Source organism: Tachypleus tridentatus, chromosome 9 (assembly GCF_004210375.1).
Source record: "Tachypleus tridentatus isolate NWPU-2018 chromosome 9, ASM421037v1, whole genome shotgun sequence".
Taxonomy (NCBI): Eukaryota; Metazoa; Arthropoda; class Merostomata; order Xiphosura; family Limulidae; genus Tachypleus; species Tachypleus tridentatus.
Window position 1 is genome coordinate 123,852,824 of NC_134833.1, and position 5,418 is coordinate 123,858,241.

Below are 5,418 nucleotides of genomic sequence, written 5' to 3' on the forward strand. Positions count from 1 at the left end.
CAGTAGACTTTTGTTTCTTTATGTACTTCCTGATTAAGTTAACTAATGAAACTAATCACACAAACTTGGAAATTTATGAAATTACACACGATCTTTTTTTTATTGGTACATTTGATTTCTGTTGGTGTTTCCCTTGTAAAATTCTTATTTGTCACAGTTAAAATGTTGTCACTCTTTATGTTAATATCAGTTATGTAAATACAGGTTCTTTTGGGAATATTACGTTGGTAAAATGTATCAGTATATGATTTTGAGGTGTCTTGAAAACAACAAAATATCAAATAATGTCTTTATATGCAGAAGTTGCATGAAATTCATTCCGAGAAAATTTTTCATTTGAAGTTAATATCAAAGCAAATACTTAATTTTTTGTGGATTTATCAAGATAAATAATATTGCGATCTAACACCTTTCACTGTAAATTTAAAGTATTGTTTATTCAAAATACGTTCTTAAAAAACTTCGTGGATATGATTTGTATCTTTACAGTTCATAAGATTTTGCTTCAACATTCATAAATTGAGTTCATTATGTCAAAATAACTTTGGAGCCTCATCACTTCTCTCTTCAGGTTTACTATAATCCATCTGGTCTCTAATCGCATAGAAATCTATAATTCCTACATCAGTGACGTGACTGATATGTCTGTGTGTACAATAACATGCATTTCTATCTAATCACTCAGCGGTTAGAAGACTGAGATATTTTTTACGTACCGTCTCCTAGGACACTTCAGTGGTTTTTATTTCTGACATTTGTGTTCGTACGACTAGTTGTAGGTCTTTTTCCGAATTGTTCTGGAGAATCAAAATTATTTTTTCGATGCTCTTGCGTACAATAAATATTTTTGTTTCGAAAAATTTAAATTCTCATTTGAATATATTTTCATGATTTGGGCACATAAAAATTTACATTGGAAAGGTTACTTTCCCAAAAGTAACCAATTTTCGGTTACATCACACCATTTACGAAATGTTAAGCAATGTCATAAAGTTGTTCTGATAACTTCTGTTCTGCCGTGACTTTATATCAGATTAAGTCACATTATATGCCAGGTTGCATATTCAAAACTGTTTTAATATGGCTTACTAATCCCTATAAACTATAAAGTATTATTGCTATGAACATCAGTGGCAGCCTCTGACTAATACTGTATGTTTATTACAGGAGTACCGATAATATTACGAGTTCGTCTTCATCACTGCCCTGAAAAAGTTATTTCAGGGCATCTTCAGCATCAACTAATGGAATGTGATGCATCTTTTATAAGTATATTATAGCTGTCAATATCAACATCTGCACCTTGGAGTTGGGCAATATTACCCATTACAGGAGTCCTGATTAGATGGACCAGTATATGGACGAACAAACATTGATGGTAACATTTAAAGCAATTATATGTCGATACGTTTACCAATACTTATTCCTGCTCATACCACACTCCAACATCGACATTTCCTCTCATGAAAATTAAGAAAAACTGATTTCATGTTATCTCTAAAGTAATAATTCCTTGTAAGTACTTTTAACAATATTGTAATAATCTATTTCATGCATTTATATTTCTGAGGAACTCACTTGAAGCTAATAAAGTTTGCAGACATTCTACAATGGGTAATTTAAAACTTTTTATTACAGAATTCATATAAAGTTCGATGTTTCTAGGTTATAAAGCGATTAGGAAGGAGATTTGAGATAACGGTGATATAGAGAAACCTTAGTTAACAACACGATACCCACCCTGTCAATAACCCCAAATACAATAAACAAAATACTTAAATTCTTGTAAAAAATAAAGCAAATACAATACTAATGTCATTTATAAAATACTTTATGGCAACTTCCACGTATTTTACGTCAGAGAAACAAGCCCGAAACTCAAAACAACATTCATGTAACACAAAGAAATACAATCTCACGTTTTTAAATTTAACACTGCAACTCAAATAAATATTTTCAGGTAACATTTAAATACTAAACAGAGAATCCAACATCACCAGACAATAAACCAAATAATTCCTTGTAATACAAGAGCAAACACACATTAAACCAATGTAAAGAAAAACTTTTATATCTATATTAATAAAATTTAATAAATCTTGTTCGATGTATTATAGTTTGAAGATGATACTTTTAATTTTCAAGATTTTATAATTTACAAAATATTCTGAGAATACTAAGAGTAATGCAGATAGTATTAATAGGAAATTACACGAAGGTTGTTAAAAACTATCATATGAAAATAAGACAGTTCAATTTTCATTATATTTAAATGATGTGAAAGATAACGTATCGTTTTTGAACGAAATCGATAAAAACATAGTTTAATTAACGTAGATGGGAGTATTTTAAAATTCCTATCTGGTGCAGTAACAACAGTTTGATCAACAGAGACAATTCCATAAAGAAATTATTTACTTTGTAGGTGAACAAACGAATAATATGAATTATTTGACTCAACCAACTGAAAACCATGATTAGAAAAGCATACAGATCATTGGTAAGTATCACTAATATATCAATACATATCAGAGAGAAACAAAATAAAATATATAAAACAAGAGCTGAAATATTAGTTTTCAAATGACAAAATTCAGAATAATTGACAGAAGTTAGCTTTTACAATGGAAAACAGTAGATCGGTGTTAGCTATGTATGAGCGCTGTATGTGACCGCAAGTAGAAAATTAAGTTCTTGCTTTCTACTTTAAGTAAGCTATCAAATCTATTAAACAAAAGCAAAAGATTACCTCACACTTACAGTTTGTGGTCCCTACACAGTTATCATATTTTCATTTATTACACGTGGACTGACGTTACTACAGCTACAATTAGAGGAACCTTGAAAATGTTTAAATAAATTGAAAAGAAATGCACTTATTGTAGCTGTTTCAATATCAGTCCACGTGTAATACATGAAAATCTGACAACTATATGTAGGGACCGTAAACTGTAAATGTGATGTAATCACATCGCTTTTGTCTAATATATTTGATAGCTAACTTGGAGTAGAAAACAAGAACTTAACTTTCTAATTAACTGTAGAGAATGAAAAGCTTTTCGAATGATCAAGCACACATAGTTTTTCTTATAACAAAACCACATCGGGCTATTTATTGTGTCCACCGAGGGCAATCGAACTCCTGATCTTAGCGTTGTAAATCCATAGACTTACCGCTGTCCCATCGGGAGACTATTTCATTAAAACAATAACTCCATGAACATAGTTATTTAATGTTAACTGATTTTATCTGTTGTCAGTCCAAAACTGGTTGCTTATCAGTTCGATTATAAGACTATAATCGTAACGTTTTTTTAATTAATGATTAAATGGTACAATATATTATATTACACGTTTTTAAGCTGTGAGTTTTTGTTTCTATTTTTCTCTGCAAATATGCACTCTACTTAAACTAAAGACATACTCATACGACTTGGATTTAAATCTATTCATAAAGAATATGAAAAAACAACGTATTTGCGAGTCATTTGAAAATACTGAACCACAAGAATAAGAGGATCAATTTAAAATAAAACACCAGTTTTAATAAATGAAGTTCAATTAAAATTCCTTTTAACCAAATAAATTATTCAGTCACATTTATTCCACTTTAAACATTAAATCATCGTGTAATATCATTGCTACGCCAACTTAAACATTTTCTACCCATCCTATACATATTTTACAACGCGTAAAGAAAAAATATTTTTTATTGCTATAGATGAGACCGACTAACGGGTTCTAGCATTAAAGAACTCTCCTAAAACGAGATTTTCGCACACCACTGACTTAAAATCGGTTATGAGGAAATTGAAAAAAGTGAGGCAGAAATATTTGCGAGCAAATAAATAGATTGAAAGTGTAGTGTATCAGTAAGATATCTTTAGAGTTTCAAATTTTTTAACCAAATCTTTGAATTCACCATCATCATCTGCCACTCGATTCCTTCAAGGAACATAAGGCCGCAATCACTGCGGTTTCTGTAACAGGTTGATTTAAGTGAGTAGGTTGTAAGCCCACTGCACCGATACGTCCCTAATTTAGAAGTGTAAGACTAGAGGGAAGGTAGCTAGTCATCACCAACCATGGGCTACTCTTTTACCAACGAAAAGTGGGATTGACCGTCACATTATAACGCCTCCACGGCTGAAAGTGTGAGCATGTTTGGCGCGACCGGGATGCGAGCCCACGACCCTTAGATTACAAGTCGCACGCCTTAACACGCTTGGCCATTCCGGGCCCTGACAGCATATGAATCAAGATTTACATGCATTTATACTAAAGTTATAGAATAATATTTAGAAGTACCTTTTCGAGATTTGCGACTTTTATATAAATCCTTTTCACGTATCAGCCCTCAAATATATTCTACCATTATGTTTTCGTTATACACGCTCCCAAGTCACAAAAGCAAAGTTTGAAAACAATAGACCTTTTCCATTTACTTTAGGCATAAGCAATTAGGAAAAAACATTTTGTGCCCAGGAACAAGAAAAGGCAAAAATTTTCTTCATCGTGTGATCTTACGTATACACAGGTAATTATTTTGTAAATCAATACACATGGTGAGTGAAATATCAAACGAAAAGGTTATGGCTGAAAGACATTTAAAAGCAAGATGGACGATTTCGATTTAGATGTTATTCCTGTTAAGTTAGTGTAGTTTAATAAATGAAAATATGTTCTAAAAAACCATGAATTTACCTCTGACATTATGTTTGTAATCACCTTCACGATTTTTGCATGTGTAAATTCCCGCGTCTTCAAACTGGATGTTGGTTAGCACTAATTTGCCACCGTATTTTATTTGCGTTCTCTCACTATTAATAACTTTTTCTTTGAGATTTGAGTACCAAATAACTGGTTCTTCTCTCGCTTGGTTTGAACATATTAATGTAAGAGTAGAACCACGTTCAATTTCGTAAACGAATGTAAAACCTGAAACAAGCAGGAAACTACCGAAAATATAAAATAATTGAGTGTAATTAGCCATTGAAATCTCTCTGCACTGTACGCTTTGTAAGTCACTTTCTGTATTGTTTCTAAGTGAAATATCAGTGTTACTATGCGCATAATAGTATTCTTGTTTAAATGACGTCATGAACTGAAGTAACATTGTGAGGTAGAAAAACGTTTTACTAACAATAATGATTGTAAAGTTTATTGCTTTCTGTTGTGTGAAAGACGCTTGAACTGAGAAATTATATTCATGTTTATGTTATGCATAGTTTGGATTTAATAAACAATAACAACACTTGCCTAAGAGTTCAACTTGAAAGTTAGGTAAAAGAAAATAAAATTTATACGAAGTTTTGCTTTGCAATTTCTTCTGACAATACATGTCTTAGTCGGTATTTATGATATCAGTTATAATTTATATGTATCATGAGACATCTGTTAGCAGTCTTATTATGTATT

The 5,418-nt window shown here is 31.4% G+C and overlaps 1 protein-coding gene across 1 annotated transcript in view; it reads left to right on the top strand.

Moving 5' to 3' along the window:
• Positions 1–5,418, top strand: part of LOC143226255 (uncharacterized) — a 283,013-nt gene that overhangs the window by 165,047 nt on the left and 112,548 nt on the right. The gene's annotated exons all lie outside the window — the stretch shown is intronic.